Genomic DNA, 22,190 nt, shown 5'->3' on the forward strand with positions numbered 1-22,190 from the left:
GTTAAGGCTCTGGCAAATTTCTGATGTTGTTCACTTGCTCTGATCAGACTCAATTTTTGAAAACACTTAACTGATTTTTAAAATAAACAAATAAGCGGTGCAATCAAGCCAGAAGACTGTTTAAAGAGTACATAACGATATCACAGCCCCCTGCACCTCACAGGAAAAAAAAAAATGATATGAAGAGAAAGCTAATAATAATAGCCTTGGGGAATGGTAAGGGAGTAATTATCGAGGCAAGAAGAAGAGAAAAGCCATATGCTTTGCATAGAAATTGGAGCTGCACAAATATGGTAACTCATTTCATGTTTTGACCTCTTATACACCGGCATCCATTTATGCCAGTGTCATAACATGAAATAACAAAAACGACAATAGTAATTTAAGCAAGATCTTAAATCTGCTATAATATTTTTTCCTCCTTGTGAAATGATCATGCAAACGTTTTAAAAAGAAATAAAGGTGATAAATAGGTAGAGCTTAGAGAATTTGTTTTAAGACACAGTGAGCTCACATATCCAGCTACCTAAACATTTTTCTCAAGGTAAATGAAGCACTTAGCCTTTGGTTTACTGCAATTTCACAAATGCCCTGGTGCAAAAAGAGTGTATGCAAGCCAAGTAAAGCAATCTGTTTTCCATCATCGCATGGACTCCTTCCTCATCATTCCTAACTATTTTTTTAATCTCCTCTATCTCAGCACGTCTTATCTATGAGTTACTCTCAAGAGATTCTTGAGCCAATTTTTCTGTTGTAAAATCATTCTTTATGGCTGGGTGGCCTGAGTTAATACCCAACTAAATACTCCACAAGGGCACTCAGTATGTGGAATATGTATCAATTGTCTGAAATAACGTAAATGGAGCATTCGCTAATATTTTGGCCGACTATATATCCATCATATTCCCTAGAGCCGCCAGGAGGCAGCTTTTGCAGCAGTGAGCTTGGCATTGTGGTATCTTTTTACACTGAAGGTTTAAATGTAGAACAGCCTATAATCTGTCATGAGAACTAATGATGAGACCATTGTTTGGGATTTTTGAAATTAATACACTTTATATTTTAGAGCAGTTTGGGGTTCAAAGCAAAATTGAACTTGCTCATCCATGCACACCCGCAAGCTCCCTGAAGGTCTGCAGCTCGCATCAGAGTGGTACATTTGTTACAATAAACAAACCTACATTGCTACAGCTGGGATTTTTTTAAGGAACGTTTTATCTGAAAAGATGCACAGGATCTATTTCTTCAGTTTCCAAACCAAGAACAATGTGTTTCTCCAAGCAGTGGATAGGTTTGCCTTGGTATGTCATTAACCATTTGTTTTTCTGTGTCATTTGACTATGAAAATAGAGTATGCAAAGCCAAGATCTCAAAAGTCCTCAGCATGTATTTTGAGAAATAACTGTAGTCATGACACATCTGATTTCTCTCATTTTTATTTTTTGCCCTGAGATACTCCCCTAATTCATCCTTACATTGTTGCATTAGGACATTTTTGTAAATCATATTAGCTTCCTGCAGCAAAGGGACACAAAAACAGATGAATTATATACATTGATAAAACATAGTTGTATTTGAACTTAGTAGCTATTCAATTATCAATTTCATTGAAGGGATAGATTAAAAAACTATCAAGTGAGACATTTTATTTGGTATCAGATTTCAGAAAATTCCCCATGCTAGCAGAAGAGAAATGTATTCGCATTGATAAAAATAATCAGGAGGCAACCCTGACACACATACTGGAGACAATACATAAGCTTATTCCCTGAATTATGCACAGTATGTTTACTTAGTGGGGCTTTGCATAACAAGTACATGTGGGCATGGTGATTATATGTTGACCTGTATAATTAAGAAAGTGATTTGCTTAACAAGTAATTTGTCATAAAATGCCTAACCAGTAATCATAAGAACAAGCCATATGTTTTTAAATATGACCCAAACATTTGCACAGTGTTTATGTACAATAAATTAAGGCAAAATGAAAAATCTGCTGACAAGAAATAAGTAGCAATAAGGGGAGAGCAATGTATTAAATCCTTCATTCTGGATCATTTAGGTAATGTTCCATTCATTTTAGATTCATGACTAGAAGCCTTTACAGATTGGACATGCATACCATAAATCTGGAGTTATCCATTATTAGGTGGCATTTTGCTGTTTGCAGTTGTACATGTTTACTTTGTGCATAATTAACTGCATAATAGCTGTCTGTGTTTTGCACAGAATTTACACGCAGGCTCTCGTCAAAACAAATGACTCCAGAAAGTAGGACGCTTCCATTAAGTTCCCTGCAATCAGCATTTCCTAGTCCAGGTTTACAGGAATGGTTTTGATTGTGACTGGTAGTATATTAATGTTTTCAGCAGCTAATGTGTATGTTGGAGTTTAATTTATTAAGCTTCTAAACTGCATAAAGAGTACGGATTGGTGGAGGAAGAAGGAAGTAGAGCATACCTAAGAATAGCCAAGAAAGAAATTTCCATGAAAATACAAAGTTCAGAGCCAAGTCAGACAGGTAATTGATCACCATGCAGTATAACACAATGGATCAAATTCATATCTCAGCAGTTCTTTTCTGGCGAACCCTTGCAAAAGCCAAATCAACGGCCTTCGGGAGAGCAGGGTCTCTGAACGTGGGTTGACAGAAGAAGAACCTTGTGTTTACAATGCTATGAACTTGGAAGGAAAATATACCAAATTAATCTAACCAAAAAGAAATGTGTGGGCTTAACACCATGATTAAAAGTAATAAAAGAGAGGGAATGAAAGATAACTGGGTTATGAATACTAGTTGAGGCCGTAGTTGATAAAAAATGTTGTCATGATATATCAGATATGTATGTTCTATGTGAAGCAGTATTAGTTTGTTATTAATCAACAGTTGAATAAGACATTGTATATAATGACTTCTTTCTAGAAATGGTAATTTAAAGAGAAATGAAAAGTGGATAAATAAAATAGGCTGACTAGCTCTTAATGTAAAAATAATAAATTTTTATTCATGAAGTTAGTATTATAATTTTGTTGAAGAAAGATGCAATTTTTTTTTTTAGTTGGAGCATTAAACAAAGTTATGTTAAGTACGAGTTGATTTTCTCCTTGTCAAAATATAGAACAGCATGTAATGACTTCTGTGTAAGCAGTACTATCAAAAGTATTACTCCATACTGACTGTTTTAATTTCAAATATTTACTTACTTCTATAAAAAGCATTTTTTTCTTTTTCTCACTAGTATTTTCTTATTTTCTGAAATTAATCTAAGTTTTTAAAGACACAATTGGATATATCAGTTATTTCCAGAAATTTTTAAGTTTTAAACAATGTATCCAAGTAATTACTTTTCAAAGTACTAATATAGCATTTTTATTTACAAAATTTAGTATTTTAAAGAATTAGTTTAGTTAAGATAATAAAAAACAAATTCCCTGGGATTCTGGGAAAGATAGTGGGATCATTTAAAGAGAATTTCTCTAAACACTCCCCATCACTTGGAATACATACTGATTATATGTATTTGAAATCGCAACTTACTGATCCAGATCAGAAACAGTAATGACTCAGAATTCTACTCCTGGGTTTCCACCACCTGGCATGACTTACTGAGGGAAACAGCCTACAATGTGGCAAAGCATTTTTATCTATTGAGAGAAAATGAAAATGTCTATAACTTATGTATTATATCAACCTGCTTCCATTGTCTGGAAAAGAGTAAAAGTTCCCATTAACATTAGATGTCTCTATGTCAAGAATAAATGTTTAATCTTTCACTAATCAAGTGTAACAACTATAAAAATAGTAGAAATAAGGAATAATTTATAAATTAACATATGGTAATATTTAAGGAATATTACCTTAAATAATAAAGTAAATAAATAAAATAAAAAATAAAAAAAAATAAAATAAGCAATATAAAAGGAATCAGAAAGAGATAAATATTCAAAAAAGCAGACCAAATAGAAAATACTTAATACCATAGTAGATTTAAACCCAATTATGTCAGGATTACACATTAAGTGTAATGGAAGAATGTTCCTTTAAAGAAAGATAATCTAGCTGGATAAATAAAAACAGTAACACTTCTAGAAGATAGTATCAGAGACTAGCCTCATGGCTTCTGGGTAGGAAAATAACTTGTTAAATGGGATATAAAAATGCTAAATGTCAAAAGAACAAACTTATAAATTGGATTACATTAAAATTAATACCATGGGTTGATTAAAGATCCCGTTGAACGAGCAAAAAGACAAACAACAGTGTGAGATAAACTATGTGCAAGGCAAAGAAATCACAAAGTGTCTGAATCCAGAATATATGAAAGAGCCCTAACAGTCTTATCCCTAAATAAGAGACAATAATGATCGCAAAAGTAAAAATTGTTTATAATTCAATTTATATGAATTTCCAAACTGGGCAGGACTAAAGCCTAGTGCCTAATAATGTAGGCTTCAGTGGTGATTTTATAAAAGAAAGGCAGGTCCTGATTGCTGTATAAACAGGGAGCACGGTTTCATTTGTGGAGTAATTGGGAAGTGGTACCGAGGGGCTTGTGGGGAATGATAATATTCTGTTTCTTGACCTGGTTTGAGGTTCACTGGGTACTTGATTTGTAATAAATCATATAGCTGTCATGTTGCTCAATTTTTAGAACTTTTCTGCTTGTGCAATGTATTTCTAATTTCATTTTTTAAAAGATCAGCATACAAAATTCAATATAGTTTTAAAAAATTTAAAGGCCGAATATACATCTCAATACACAGATTTGGTATTAAAAAATGCCAACCTAATTTATATTTTCTATGCTGTTCAGCTAAAAGAAAATAATTAGCCCTAATTTCTGTGAATATTGGCAAAGTGATTCCTAATACAGAAGCGCACATGGAAAAAGATTATAGAAGATACATTTTAAGAAAAAAATAATACAAAAGCACTATACAGGTGTCCATAGGAAAGTAAAGTGTGGTTGCTGCACAAAGATAGACAAATGGATAAAAACCTCTACGTACAGAAAACAATTTGAAATATGATACAATTTTGAAATCTGAAATTCCTTCATGGAACTTTATATCAATGTATATTCTTTGTTTTCATAGTATTGTAGCCAATATATGCATATTCTTTTATTATTATTAGTTAAATCTCCTATATATCTGCTTTCAATATGCTTGAGTTTAAGATATTAAAGAGATTAACTGAAATCTCCTTTTAGAGTTTTATTTTTATTTATGACTTTTAGTGGACACTATAGTTTCTGGTTTATATTTTATGCTGTATTATTTGACACACAATACTTTATTATTATCCTAGATTACATCTCTGTCATTATATCTCCATGTTTTTCTTATGTAAACAAATGCATTAAATGTAATACTGATTGATATTATTATTATATCAGGGCCTCCCAAGGCTACCCCAGGTTCACCCATTTGCTAGGAGGACTCACAAAACTCAGTCATATTCATAGCAATTTGCTTTATTATAGCAAAAAAAAAAAAAAATGCAAAGCAAAATCAGCAATGAGAAAGGAACTTTGAGCAAAGTCTGGGGAAAATCAGGCACAAACTTCCAGAGTTCTATCTCAGTGGAACCACACAAGAAACATTTAATTAACTACCTCAGTAACAAGTTGTGACAACAGGTGTGAAATGTTACCAACCCGGGAAGCTCATTAGAGACTCAGAACCCAAGGTTGTTACTGAAGGCTGCTTATGTAGGCACCCTCGGCCTGGGGTGTACCAAAACTCTGCCTCCCAAAAGGAAAGCAGGTATTCAGCATAACCATGTTGTTTGTACAGTTTAAGCTTAATGAGATGATTTCATCAGGGAATGAATGGTAGGAGTCCTCTTAACATCCACGTTCCAAATGCTGGCCGAGGGCTTACTTTGTAAGCAGACCTTTCAAAAGACCGTAGTTGGGCCTGTTAATTAACTCTCTTCTATACAAGTATAAATTAGCCTTTATGATTGTTTTCATTTTCTCTGATACATTTTACGAGCAATTTTCTATTCAAATAGCTTAGTTACTGTGTATGTTTTTAGTTTTAATTCATTTAAGAGTCCCTTTTTTTTCAATCACGAGAGTTTCCCTTTTCTGTGTATAAGGAGATAGAAATTAATTATGTAATCATGTTCTGTTTTTTGTTTCTAATGCTCCTACAAGTTTTGCTATATTTCAGATGTTTTCTATAACCCTACATTTTAATGTATATCATCTGTTTTTAAGATTTGTAATGGCTATAATTTTAAGAATAACATCTAGATATTAATATCTATAAGCTTTTTTCTTTGAAGAAAAAGAAAACCTGAAAGGCCTATCATTAATATGCTCAGAACTATACAGAGATAGTGAGTACATTAAATAAAGGTGAATTAAAGAGTACACATTTCTGCTCTGCTGCATACGTGATGATATCTTACCGTACTGGTCTGAACTTAAGTTTGTGCTATTATAAAAATATTGCATTGATTTGAGGCTGTAGGTACCTACTGACATATGTCTGAAGGAAGACATCTAAATTTCTAGTTTAGTTTATTATTAGAAGTGAGTTGCATACATACATAGGCAAACAACGAACTGAGAACATGTTTAACATGGATGGTGGGGAATGTTGCAACCTTTAATAGGTAAAATGCAATGGCACATTAATAATAATATATGAATGCCAGGAGAATAAAAATGGTGAATGCACATGGGAAAGTTTACTGTTCAGACTTGACTATTGTGGAGTTTAGTCCAGCTAGAATAAATGGAAAGGAATTTGTTAGCATAGAGATAAGTTTACAGAATTTGCAAGAGGGATAAGAGACCAGGCTCAAATGTGTTCAGTCAGAAGTGACTCAGCCAGGAGTAAAGCCCAGCTACTGGAAGGGAGAATTCCAATAGAAATAACAGTCCAGCTTCTGCCACTTCCCTCAGACGCCCAGGAATCCAGTGATCTGAAACAGCAGCTCCACACACTGTTGGAGCAGGGGAAACAACGAACCTACAAACACAAAGTCTAAATGCAGGGCTGTTGACAGAAGGGTTGTACACACCCCTGCTGCTGTATTTGGAAAATAGAATTTTGCCAGGTTTTGTTTTAAGGAAAGGTGACTGAAAGAGGGAAATGAAGGACTATTAAGTGAGCCAATTTGCAAAACAAAATATATCACGTGATTAAATTTGGCTGATAATCAAAAAATGTATATGACAACTACCAAACATCATTTTCCCTATGAAATCATCAAAGGTACCATATTACTGTTTGCCTGCATAAGAATTATGTCTATGTATGATTTCTGAAAATTTAAAAGTGCTGAATATTTAAAAATTTAAATATTTTTGAATGAATATTATTCATGTGTATCAAAATCCAGCCAAATAATTTTTCCTTTTAGCAGGTAATTTTACTTTAAGGAATTTATTCTACAGGGAAAATCAAAATTGGAGGAGTTCAGAACACGCCATGCCCAAATACACCACATTGACATAAGGACTGTTTTGAGCTAAAGGCTCTTGAATGAAAAAACTAAAAATAAAAAAAACGGCAGGTGCAAGATCACCCTTCTGTTTCTTAAAAGCAGGAGATGAAATCAGTGTGTGAAAGATGTCCTTTCTATACGAAAAAAAAAAAAAAAAAAAAAAAAAAACAGTTCCATTCTTACATTGAAGACAGGAAGTTGAGGCCCAGGGAATTCTGTACAAATAACCCTATCTTCCAGCACTTCTCTACCCAATTAACTATTCTAGGCCAAGCCCCTTTGCCTTAGAACATTTTCACAATTCACTCCTCTTTGTTCATGTGTCAATGTAATTCTTGAGCCTAGCAAAAAAAAAAGAAAAGAAAAGAGAAGAGAAAACCCTAAGAGAGTAGAGGCGAAGTTCTGCCTCCCATACAAAAGAATGTGCCTACAAAGATTTTTTTTGATAAATATCAAAGTAAATATGCAGCTTTAGCAAATTTCTTCAATCAATTAAAGCCTCTGTAATTATGGAAGTTTTGATCAGTTAAATCTTCTAAACAATATGATAAAAATTGAAGGCTATAAAAACTATGTTGCAAACCTTAGTTTGTTGACATAGAGATTTAAGATATATTGTTAAATTAAAAGAATTTCACTTTATATAACTATGTGTAAGTATGTATAGCCTGGTCATTCCATTTGTTATGCATTTATATAGCTACACACATATACTCACATGTACTTGGATAATACATAAAAATGCTAACAAGGATTAGGCAATTTGTTTCTTTCCACTGATATTTCTTGTTCTAAGTTTTCTGGTACACATGGATACATTTTTAAGGGGAAAAGAAGCAAGCAAAAAGTACATGGTGCCACCATCGTCAATTCTCTACACACATTTATCATTGTGTTATCTTCTCTCCACCACTACTTGCCCTCCAACTAGGATTTCTAGTTAAAAATACAAGATAGCCAATAATTCAGCATATGTACATTTTAAAAATTGCATGCCATCCAGAATTAATTTGCTAAATGTACCCCTACTTCTAGCATCTGACACTTTTATACATGATCAAAGTTAGGCAACACCGGACATTGCTAAAATAACAAAAGCAAAACGTGATACGCAGAGAAAGCTAAAAGCTCACAAGCCACTGTATGTACATCTTTGCAGTTTTCTTAAAATCACAGTGAGATCATCAGTGAGGAAACTGAAACCCATGCTTAGGGAGAGTGATTGATCTGGTCCTCAAGAAGCAGCAGGCTAACAGGCAAATCTGGGTTTTTAACCTCAAGTCTGTTTCTTTTATATTAAAATAGAGTTCTACGTAGGATTCCAATTCCGCTACTGTCATTTTTGCCATATTATCACAGTCATTCTATGAATTTTAAAATAACTGAATAGAAAAATTCCTCTCCTTGTTGCTGCATGGTGGTTTTTTTTTCTGCTAATCATCCACTTACAAGTACATGTATCTGCTTAAACAAGATACAAACAGGATTTTTAAAAATTTTCCAATAAATAAGAAGTTGTGTGTCTTATTCATTTTTATATTGAGTTATTCAGTTGAGAAACTTGCAGTTTCTTCTGCTTAAAATAACCCCGATCCCAAGTGCCTTTGTATGACGGAGATTAACTTTAATATTTATGTTAGAAGTTACTTTCTCCTGGAAATCTTCCCAGGTGCCATGATTTGTGCCACTTGCCTGCCGTATGTATCTATGTACACATGCTCTTGTACTTGTGTAGTCTGGTGCCTGTCACTTTGTATTGTCGAGACCAGTTTGCTAGTCTTTATTCTCTGCTGGACTCTGAGAGGACAGGTGACTTGTTATGTGCTAATTACTACATCCTTAACCATTTGCATCAGTCAATAAGTACATGAATCTTTCCAGCTATCCATGCATCCACCCAATCAATAAAGAAAGGAAGTGGGGGCGGCACCTGTGGCTCAAAGGCGTAAGGCACCGGCCCCATATGCCCGAGATGGTGGGTTCAAACCCAGCCCCAGCCAAAATAAAAAAAAAAAGAAAGAAAGAAAGAAAGAAAGGAAGTGTAAGGGTTCTGTGTAGGTCTCTCCACTTGGTGAACTGCATTAAGGACTAGATGATATTTTAGAGTATCTGGTGTGACAACAGCTCATCGATTTCTTCTTATACACCGAATCTAATTGGTATTATCTAACGGATTTCTCATATTGAGAAGAATTCAAAGATCATACTCAGATTTACCAAAAAGAAAAGAATACGATCCTTTAGGACATCAACCAGCAAAAGGGAGTGATGGTATAAACCAAGGTGACCAGAAGTCCGCTTTTGGCAGGACAGTCCTAATTTTTAACAATTTGTCCTGTGTCCCGTGGCGCTTTTAAAAAGTCCCCATTTTTGGAAAGAATGCACGACAAGCTAGGGAAGGCGGGAGAATGGGAAGGGGATAGAAGGTTTTCGGCTGCCTTATGGCTAATTCACCAGGATATGAGTTTTATATTATTTTTGTTAATTTTATAATGTTAAACTTTAATAATAACAAATAATTGTTGAGAACTGCTTATCAAAGTTCGCATTTTTGGTCAGTTGTTAGAATTCAACCACCATTGTTTGGACTTAATGAATAATGTCATTTTTTGGCAGTGGCAATAAGGAAAACATTTTGTAACTGTCTCTCAGACGATACACATTGTACTGCAAGCTAGTGCTAGTTAAACAAGTGATGTCAACAAATCAGCTATTCAAATAATTTAGGTAAGTAATTTATTTATTTATTTCATGAATTTAGAAGACAGTACTCATATTATTTATGTTTTATAGTGGCCGCAAAAAGTCTAGTGCTGGCCTTGAAAGTGACACTTATGACTTACGAGGTATCATTATTAAAAAAATATATCGATAAGGAAAAGGTTAAATCTTGGGCATCAGCAAAAATCACAATAGAGAACAAATGGTTAGAAATATTTCATCATTTTGAAACAAACCATGTTCCATACAATAATGCACTAAAAATTGGATATGCGCTGTCCTTACCAGGAACTAATGCTGTGACTGAACGTGTTTTTTTCTACAGTAAATAAAGTGTGGACATCAGAAAAATCACAATTAAGTGTTGAGACTTTGAAAGCCATTTTATGTGTGAAATATAATTTAACAAATTCTTGTGAAAAATTTCATGACCTTTTAAACAACGACAGCAATCTACTAAAAAAAATCCACTCAAATAAGAAATATGCCAAAGAATCAAATAATACTAGACATAATTTTTTAATGTATTATATTTGTAAATTGTACTTGTGTTGAAATTTAAAAATATATATTACAATACTATTTTTGTGTTCTATGAAAATTTGTGTTGCTCCATATAGACCAAATTTTAAATTAATAAAACCCTCCCCGACCCCCATCAATGGTGTCCTGCTTTACCAATGTTAAAATCTGGTCACCTTAGTATAAACCCATATAATTTTAAAAATATTCATCTCTGGAAAAGAATCAACTGCAAATGCTTGAGAAAATTCCTACAAGCTGGGATATTGAAACAAAAAGAACCCGTGGTGTATGTGAAGCAGTGCTTCTCTCTAAGCAGCAGGCTTTTGGGAGTGAATGTTACTGGCTGGTTACTGAATTCTGCGATGGAAGTTGAGAGAAGTTTAAGTGGAGACTCACTGGAGTGGTTCACCAAGTGCTCAGATCACCCTTTACTGGATGAGATGTGCTGCTGGGAGCCTCCCAACTGCCGTGTTTCCTGAGTTGCTCCCAGACAGCGACTGAGCAGGGCAGAACTTGTACAGCCGATCGCTTCTATAATGGCACTTTTTTTGGAACTGCTCTTCAGTCTGGCTGATTCTTTCTGACAACTCTACTTCTGTCTGAAGCTCTTGCTGCCCAATTTTCCTTCTTGTTCTCATTACACAGGGGTCAGGCCTGTACCCCGGGTTGAAGGCTTTCCGTGCTACCTCCTGATACTTCACAAGAATTTACGTCAAATAAATCTCCTGTGTGTCTTATCCCATTTCACTGTGTTTTTCTTAGAGGACCTGAGCTGATCCATTCATCAACCCTTAAAGAGCATCAGACTGTTTCCTCTCTTGTGTCTTCTGTCTTCTTAGATTCTAACAAATACCATTAGTCCCTGAAAAGAATGCTAATGATGTCATCATTACTGTTAAAATACTACAAAGCTAGTAACAGATGTTGTTATTGGGTCTCAAGAAATATTTTCATACAGAAAAGTTCACGTTAACATTTAATTCTCACACATTGCTTCATAACATTCAGGGAAAGGTTCGTGTCGTCTGAATGGAAGGCTTTTCCCCCAGGTTCTTGGTGATCTCTTAGGGAAAAGAACTTCCGGTCACACCACATAAGCTAAGCAAGCAGGGTTGTTTTTTGTTTGTTTGTGTGTTTTTGTTTTTTTTAATTGAAAGTGAATGTACACTCTCTCAGAAAGAGATTGGGCATGCAGAAAAAGACCAGCTGCACCAGGAAGAAGTGGTTTTTGATCTTTTGAAGTCTTACTGGTTAAGGGGAGGAAGATTCAAGGTTAAGTGAGTGGCTTTTACTAAGAATTTAGGGAGTAATTCCTAGAATTGGGTTCCCTCCCATTTTTATGCTTCCTGTGGTCGTTTCAGACTGTCATGGTGATATCCAGGGTGGAGAAATTTTAAAACCATAATGTAAATTATACTATCATTAGCCAGAGATCAAGTGTGGTGACAGCTGACAAGCTAGGAGAAGCCAGTTCTTGCTGCTGGCATCAGCCCCCCTAGTTAGCTCCTGCCTGAGGGATGTTTACTTTATCACAGGCACCTGCTCTGCAGGCCCCCACATCCCATCTCAGACTGTCCCCTGGTCTCCTACGCTGACAGAAAACACTGGAAACCTGAAACCATTCTGGAAAGTTAAAAGCAAGTTCATAATTTTTACTTTAGCTAATGATATTTCTTTCCCAAAATCTATGTTATTAAAACTGATTGGTATTTAGTCTAAATCTATACAAGATGAACTACCTAGGACTGAAACGTATATCATAAATAGACAGTTAATTTATTTTGAATAGAGATATTGTCTTCTCAAGAGCAGAAGGAAAGGCAGAAAGGAAAGTTGTAAGCTGCTAACAGACTCCATTCCTAATAAGAAAGGGAAGAATGATTTTGCCAAATATTCTGGCTTACTTCATGTACGGGTTTATGTAAAAGTGACGACACTCAGGTTTTGCAGCTAGTTCTTTTCCACATTAAGGGAAACCTAATATGTAAGGATATGAACAAGAAACTGACAGTTATAATAGAAAAACAGCATACCACATTTTGCCATATACAATGCTCATTTTATTGCCACCATTTTGGAGGGAAAAATAAGGACATAAATTATACCAGGTCAGTACTACTCCATATCTATATAGACGCTTTTAATTCTTTATTTATGCTTATGTATTAAAAATGTAACTCGAGAAAGCAAGAACAACATCTGAATGCAAAATAATGTCCTGGAATGTTGTTGAACTTACAATGAACTTGCAGTGAAAGCATGTTCAGCCAATGAAGATAGACATATTTCTCTTCATACATTTTGAGCAGAAGCTAGCAATCTAGCTGATATTTTTACAAAAATTATTGGAAAATCCCTCGGAAAATGTCAAAACAGTTTTCCTACACTGCGAGCTTTAACAGTTATTGAATATGCTAAAGAGATGGCAGCAGAGCTGCTGGAGAGACACTTGGACCTCCTCCCACATAGAGTGTCATTAGAAAGTGGACACAACTGGAAAAAAAACTCTCTTCAGAGCCCCAAACAAAAGGAGGCACTCAGAGAGAAACCTCCCAAGTGGCCACAGGTGGAGAAAGAGGTGAAGACCTGGATTCCAGAGCAGCGTAAACTAAGGTGACTAGATTTTAACATTGGTAAAGCGGGACACCATTGACGGAGTGGGGTGGGGAGGAAGGCGGGTGTTCTTTTTTTTTTTTTTTTTTTGACCAATCTTAGTTTATTTATTTAAGCCATCTCCTGCCATAAGTAAAGGGATGTAAGACTAGTAATCATATAAAAGAAGGTGAGCTTAAGGTCCCGTACACTTTCTCTGGTCCACATGCAGAGTCATGGTCCAAACTGATGCCCTGGTCCCCAATGTCTGGGTAGTGGTCTAGGTTCTCTTTGTTCATCTTCATAACCAGTTGGAAGCAGATTCACGTGAGGGTTGTGGAATAGTACAGTTACCATCTCCCCAGGGAAAGGGCTTGGTCCTGATGCAAAGATGGGAGCAAGGGATGAACTCAGGTCTCTAGCTTTCTCCGTGGCAGGATTTCAAGTAGACATTCAGCATACTCACTCCCACCCCGGGAAGGGTGACAAGAAGGTGAGGGCCCTCCACATGCAAGCTGAGCCCACCTCGCCATGGGCACCACTCGATATGGGCCACCCAGCTGTGCGCAGAACCGACCCAACCGCCCAGAAAGCCCGAACACAGCCACCGCCATTTTTGAACTGGACTACTTCCAAAAATCGGGACTTTAAAAAACGCCACAGGACGCAGGCCAAATTGTTAAAAATCGGGACCTCTGGTCACCTTAACGTAAACTGGAATCTCTGTTTCCACCAAGGTAGTGCAAGAGGAGAGGGCAAGGATTGCATGAGAAAAACAAAACGGGGCTTTCACTTTGTGAAGAGGGAGGGTTTGAGTGTGACACAAACACAACTTGCCCCAAACTTTCCTGCAGCATATGAGAATCAAGTTTTGAAATTTAATTATTTGTTATCAATCTTCAAAAGACTTAGAACTCTGAGCTGCCCCAAATCACCAGTGTGGGCGAGGTCCTGCTCACATTTGATGTGCCGTCCAATAGAACTGTGGATATCGAAGGATCAGTGACCATAGCTGTTGAAACTAGTGGACACCAGAAAACACATTTCCCTGTTGTTCCAGCCTGCTATGCGGGTGGGACAAAGCTACCACCTATGTTTATCTTTAAAAGAAAAATATTTCCAAAAGAAAAGATTCCAAGTAGAGTTACTGTCCACATGCATGAAAAAGAATGGATGAAGAGAGAAGAAATGAAAATCTGTTTAACAAAGTCTGGTAATGAAGTCTGGAGGATTACTTAAATAAGTCGCTTTGCTTGTTTTTGATCACTCCAAAGATCACGTTACACAAAGTACAAAAGCAACTGTAGTGAATTTTTGAAAACCAAACTTGCAGCTCGGCGCCCGTGGCTCAGGCAGCTAAGGCGCCAGCCACATACACCTAAGGTGGCCAGTTCGAATCCCCAGCCCGGCCAGCCAAACAACAATGATGGCTGCAACCAAAAAAAAAAAAAAAATAGCCGGGCTTTGTGGCAGGTGCCTGTGGTCCCAGCTGCTTGGGAGGCTGAGGCAGGAGACTCGCTTGAGCCCAGGAATTGGAGGTTGCTGTGAGCTGTGATGCTATGGCACTCTACCCAGGGGGATAGCTTGAGGTTCTGTCTCAAAAACAAACAAACAAAGAAAGAAACAACCAAACTTGCTGTGATATGTGGTAAGCTAAGCAGCCAACTGCAGCCTCTTGTTTTATCAGTAAACAAGCCCTTGGAGGCCCTAATGGAGAAAAACTGGTTGTCGTGGATATGGTCAGCTAATAAGGATTTAACACATATAGGCAGGATCAAGAAAGCATCTATCACCCAAGTTTGTGAATGCTAAAGATTGTGGAATGGTGTCAAGAGGGTAGTGGTTGTGAAATTATTTTAAACAATGCAGCATCAGGAATGCTACAGAAGGAACTAAGGATGATGGAATTTACCTGGGTGGGGAAAGTGACTCTTCAGTAGAGACTGGTAGTGTAGATACTGAAGAAGATGACACCTTGATAATTTGGTATTGACAGTAATGAAGAGATCTTGGCCTTCCATGACCCACAAATATCGCAAATTTGTTACCAGTAACAACTTTGATGCCATGAATTTTCTTATAACTTGTCTCTGTTCTTATATTTTTTAATCATTTGTAATATAAAATTTCTTGTACTGTAATATGTTAAAAAATAAACAGTAAAAATTCTTTTACATGTAGTAATACAAAAAACAATTACTAAATATAAACAGATAAAAATTCAAGTTAGAAAATTAAAATGAAAGATTTTTTTTTTCCTGAACATTTAGGCCAAAAATGTGGGTGTGCATTATACAGAGGAGCACATTACACATGGCAAAAAATGGTAAACTTTAAAAAATAACTAGCTATGGATAAAAACAATTGAGAAAAAAATAATGCTTTGAAAAAATATGAAAAATAATGCTTTGAAAATAATGCTTACCCAACTTACCAGATATTTTCATGTTTGACTGATAACTTAACCCTAACTATTATAATTACTATGAGATAAACAATTTCACATGCTTACCACAAGATAAAAAATTTCCTAAGTGTTTTATGTTGATTTTTCACTTAACTTTTATGGGATCTCTATGGCAGAGAAAATACTTGCCCAATTTTTAATGAGGAAATGGTTATTTGACAGAAAACTACTTTCTCAAAGGCCTAATGGCATTAATTGGTTGACCGTGGATTTAAATCCAATTCTGAATGATCCTACAGGCTAAGCCTTGGGCCACAAAACTGACTGACAACCAAATGTTCTGACCATCTCTTGTGGAAGTCTCCAAAGAATAAAAAATCTTATTTCCTGGCTGGGCACCTGTGGCTCAAGTGGCTAAGGCGCCAGCCACGTACACCTAAGGTGGCAGGTTCGAATTCAGCCTAGGCCCACCAAAACAACAATGATGGCTGCAACCAAAAAGCAGCCGGGCGTTGTGGCAGGTGCCTGTGGTCCCAGCTACTTGGGAGGCTGAGGCAGGAGACTCACTTGAGCCCAGGAGTTGGAAGTTGCTGTGAGTTGTGATGCCATGGCACTCTACCCAGGGGGACAGCTTCAGGCTCTGTCTCAAAAAAAAAAAAAAATCTCATTTCCTTTTTCTCATCTTGGAAATTCCTTTTTGGAGATCATTATCGATTAAAAAATGTCCACCTGTCTAGATACACATTTGTGTATCTGTATCTCAGACTCTCCATTATAAGAGAAATGGTTCTATAAACTGTGTCCTGAAACAATAAAACATACTTGTTTATTATCTTAAAATGTTTTAATTGATCATTTAAAACTGGTAATGCACATGTGTGTTATTGATCTATTTTACCTTTAGTCTTAAAGATAATTAAAATCAAGAAGAGAAGAATCCAGAATACAGTTCTTGAAAAATAATAATTGCACATGCCAACACACACACATCGGAAATTCCCAAAATTATTCTGCAAAATTATAGGTTTTTGAGCCCTAATTCTAGGCTTTCTCAGTCATCAGTGACCTTTAAGTAGAGTTTTAATTCACTTCTATTCCTACAGCAAGTAATAAATATTTAATGATATAAATTTCAAATAAATGCTTCTTTTATAGGATTCAAAGAAACATCAAAAGTATATTTTTTCAAGCAAAATGACTCTGATTGCTTAGCCAGTCGTTCTAGCTTTATAAAAATATTTTTGGCTTTATGCAATTTGTAGCCATGGTGTTTCATCAATTTATATATCAGCTTAAAATATCTAATGCATTTCAAATAAATTTCCCTTATTAAAATAAATTTATTAGTATTATATTTGTCTTTGATTAATTCCAAATATTCACTCCTTTAACATGTTTATTAATATTAAGAAGGTTTTAGTCCATTCTTATTGTTCTTAAAACTGCTCCCTGATTTATTTTTGCTTTGTGTTCCTGAAAGTTGTTCAGTAGCCTAATTAGACATTCATTTTGACATTCTGGTCCCAGAAGAAATAACATTAACGCCATACTTATCCATCTGGTTATCAGTTATAACTTTTGAATTGCTGCTTATAATTTTCCAGGGACATGTGGGCACCCTTCCAGTTAGGCTATTAAAATCTCTTACACTCTAACAACATGTTAATTAATATCCTTTCATATTTGTGGATACACAGCAAAACCACTACCATGTAGCGGAAATTTTATTTCTTCAATAATGAAATGCTGAAATGTTAGGTTAAAAGTTAAGCCAGCGATTTGTTTATGTAACTACATCCGCTGAGGAACCAAAACCTTTTATCTCTGATTTTATGAAAATGCTTAATTTACACATCATCTTAAACTTAATATCCTAAAATATGTGTGCTGTGAAGGAAAAGTATCTTCTCACTCACATTCAAAGAAGGGTGTTTCCTAGCAACCCCATACATTGGAACCAATTCTTGGCTGCAGTAAGACTCAAAGAGCCCTTAGAAGTAATAATTTGCATGAGAAAGGGGGAGATTAGTGTCTGTTCCGATTAAGAACAACAGCCCTTTCCTAATATTGGTCAGCAGCAGTCCAAAACCGGGCAGCTGTTTAGAGATGTCTTTGTTTTCATAAAATTTTGCCTGAGGAAGGCAAACATTCCCTCCCTATAGACAGCACACAGGCCTCCAAAACTTCAGAAATTAATCCAGGCAAATATAATCAGAGATCTTATCTCTCCCCTGCATTAAAATATGTCTCTTCCTTTAATTTTGCTTAAATTTCTTAAATCACCTTTATATCCTTTCACGTTACACACACGGTTTCCCTGTTGTTTATTATAAAGACTGAACATTAGATAATGGATCTCATACAGAACACTTATTACTTTACATGTGAAGGACACCCTTATCTTGGATCTTTTACATATACATAGATTTATGCATAATTTTTCCTTTTCAAAGTGATTGCTGTGGTCCCTGCACATCGATTTCAGAATTATTTGTTTCAGGTGAGTTCAGTCTTCTTGTCAACATTTTTCCATAGTAACAACATCAATTCCAAGAGCTTTATTTTTATTTTAGGAAAGAAATGTTGCACTCTTTCACAACAGGACAAACATGCAACCCCACAAAATGAACTTACCACTTATTTAATCCTTCTTCCTACTTTGGGAATGATTACAGTTACTATTAATTTTTCACCACTTTTCTTTTAGACCCATATTGCTAAGAAGAAAATACACTGCCATCAAATGGATCATACAAAGTATACCTGGGACTAGACAACCAGACAAAAATATCGAAATCCGATAAAGTATGATTCTTGCTACTATTAAAGCCTCAAAGGCCATGGGCTAGGGAGGGTGGCCTGAGGAATACTGCATCTCAAACATAGAAAGCATATCTGTATCTGAATCTAAATTACAGCATTTACGGCAAAGATTATTTTTAGAATAAGTTTATAGCAAACAGTTACAGATATGGGAAGTAAGAAAACAATGCTACAGTAATTAGACTATTTTGAAAATATTTCTTAAAATTTATTAGATAATACGTTATGTTATAGGATATCAAGACCCAAAGTCAATTAATATAGTGCCAATTAGGAAGTCTTTATTAAAGAAAAGACCAAACGGCCAGCTATTCCTTCAATATGGAGAGCAGCCCAGACCACCACCCGTAGAGTTCAGCTTCTATAATGTGGGCGGATGCAATCTTGGGTGAGTTTGTGTGATTAGAAAATTGCAGAGGCAGGTATTGTTTAAATGCTTACAGGGTATATGATAAAAATAATCACAGACATCCAGTCACATTGGTTAGTCATTCCTTCTGACAATATCTTTCTAGCCACCATGTCTGGTTGGGCTTCTCAGTAATGTGGGGGGTCATGGGGGGCAAATTCGAAAAATGTGGACTAGCTTCTGCAGCTCAGATGTCTCAGTTCCACTATCTCTGCTTCCCCTCGCCTTTTTTTTTTTCTGTCTCCTTTAACATTTCATTAAACAGTAAACAGTTTAGGATGATTTCTTACACACTTATACTATACTTAATGTCTAATGCTTTCTACCATTTATCATTTATTAATCTTTCTGTTGTCTATTTTACCTACTCCTAACCTATTGTTAAGCCTTAGTAACTTCCCTAAACTACTGTTAAGCAGTCTCCCTCCCCCCTCCTGCTATTGATTGTGTCTTGCTGATTTAGCAAGAATTGAAGGGTGAAGAAAAAGGAAGGCAACAAAGAGGGGATGAGAGGGACAGGATTCTTATCCCGTCTCAGTTACCCATACACCAAGAAGGATGTGGGGTACAAGAGGAAATAAACTTGGAGGTACTGGGGCTCTTCATTAAAGTCTACACACAGGGGCAGCACCTGTGGCTCAAAGGAATAAGGTGCCAGTCCCATATGCCAGAGGTGGTGGGTTCAAACCCAGCCCTGGCCAAAAAAAAAAAAAAAAACAAAGTCTACACATAGATCCTCCTCTATGAGGATATGAAGTTAATAATACTCACATAACCAAACACAAAACATACATTATATTAAAACTGTTTAATTTTAAAGAGGATCTATTAAAAGAATATTCTTACAATAAATTATTAATACCAAGTTGACAAATGATGTTGAAATCTCTTAGATGTCTTTTTTTCTTTTTCTTTTCTTAATCTATACCATTGAATTCATAATAATCTAAAACCTTAGGAACATGATTATCTATTTCACATACTCTTGGCGAAATGTAATTAAAAGCAAAATCAAATCTTAACCCAGAAAAACCAACCACAGAGTTAGAAGAGGAAGAAAATAATTTTATTACTCAATAAGCATTAAACCAGAATATGAGTGCATCACAAGCAATCAGCCAAGACATCTGCAAGGATAGAAAAAAAAACAAACTCACCTTTCTATGCGACCAAGCAAATACAACCCATAACATATATGTTTCAAAAACAAACAATAGCTAGTTCAGGGAAGAGAACTTGATGGCAGCATTTGTCATACGCAGTTCATCCTAAATTCATCTGCTAGTGTCGGGGTCTGGAAAATGATACCCCAAAATATTGCTCTTGAGTAAGATGAGTGCTTTAAATTAAAGAAAATTGAAAGTTCTCAAAAATAAATCTCAAAATCAAGATCTCTCTCTCTAATCCACTCCCCACGCCAACCCCAAACTCTAGGAAGGGCTCTTTCTCTATGATTTCCTTACCTAAGAAGGTTTCTTTGCAGAAGAAATTCAGCTGTGACTCCCTCCCTAGGAGTCTCATCAAGTAATCAGAAAAGACTAAGCAAGTGAGAAGTGAAAAGCCTGCGAGGCCTCACCACCCTCAGCCAGACTTTCATCTGTCCTTCTGAGGGCAGCTCTGAGAGATGACCTGGGGACCATATGTGCACAATTCCACAACCTTTGCTCACAGTGAAGTTTTGACCCTCCCTTTCTTGCCACCTCCCCCAGACCTCAGAGGAAATTTATCCCAAGGCATTGTCCTTTGGGCTCATTCCTGCCCCACAGATATCATTTACTCCTCTTCTCCCATCCCCCTGTGATGAGGGGGATATAAACATCTGGGCCTCCGTGGGTTACTTAGTCATCAGTCTGTGATTCCTCCATGTTCATGCAAATTATTTAAATTTTATATACTTTTATTTTCCTACTAATTCTGCCTTTTGTCAGTTCACTTTCAGGAAACTTTCAGAGAATGAAGGGAAAATGCTCCTCCTTCAGCTCTACAGTACTTGGGGTGACTATATTAGCTAACCAGCCTTATCCAAAGGGAAAATAAACTTCTCAAAACTTCGTAAGAGGAGGTAGTTTAGCAACCTGGCGCAAGGCACGAGCAGAAGATTGGCCCCTGTTCTCCCACAGAATCTGGGAGACAGGGGCAATATCTTCCTCAATGGTTATGTTTCAAGCATATGGTTCCCAAGTTCTTTTTTTTTTTTTTTTATTTTTTTGACATTGTTTCATTCTGTCACCCTGGGTAGAGTGCTGTGGCATCAGGCTAGCTCACAGCAATCTCAGCAATCTCAAACTCTTGGGGCTCAGGCTATTCTCTTGCCTCAGCCTCCCACATAGCTAGAACTACAGGGACCCACCACAATGCCCAGCTACTTTTTTCTAATTTTAGTAGAGATAGAGTATCACTCTTCCTCATGTTGGTCTCGAACTCTTAAGATCCCACCTCAGCCTCCCAAATTGACAGGATTTACAGGTGTGAGCCACCACACTCAAGTTCTCGATAAAGGCATTCTCTACTCTCAGAGCTTGCAAGGGAGTTGTTTCACTCTTAATGAGGGATTTGAAATCATTTGAACACACATTTCCAAGTGACAGAGAAAGAATTTACAATTCTAAGTATTCTGAAGTAAATACCTTAAGAAAAGGCTCAGATTGGGGTGTGTGTGGGGGGGAGAGGGGTCTCTTCCCTTATCTTCACTTTAGAAATTTAAGGCTTTCATTTTAATTTGCATTTGCTCTTGCAATACATATGATTCTGCCCTAAACACAGCAAATCCTTAGAAACTTAGCAGCTTGCAATGTTCCTTAATACCTCTAGGTATACATATTTCCTTTTTTCTAACACAAATTCACTAACATTCGGGTTGTAATAATTTTAGTTCCCAATTCTCAGGTGTTTTCCCATAGTCTATTTTGAACAACCCAAGAGAACCAGAAATAGAGGTAAAAACTAATGAACAATAGGGGTAGGAATTCTAATCCCTGTTTAAGAAATGAAAAGTAAATTATACTAGATGTGTAGTTGTTCTGGAAGAAGCTATCTAATTTGTAGATTAACAAAATTGTTTTTGATGATCTGCCTTCCAATTTTATTCAATGAAAATAGCTTATTTTTATGGTTATATAAGTAATACATACACATTATAAAATGGTAAGTAATATTAATACATATATGAATATAAAGGGTAGCTTATAAGTCATCACATTTACCCCAAAACAAATGTCATTACAAACTTGTGACTCATTTTTTCATAA

The sequence above is a fragment of the Otolemur garnettii genome, unplaced genomic scaffold (genome assembly GCF_000181295.1).
Source record: "Otolemur garnettii isolate 467f Iridium unplaced genomic scaffold, OtoGar3 scaffold00002, whole genome shotgun sequence".
Taxonomy (NCBI): Eukaryota; Metazoa; Chordata; class Mammalia; order Primates; family Galagidae; genus Otolemur; species Otolemur garnettii.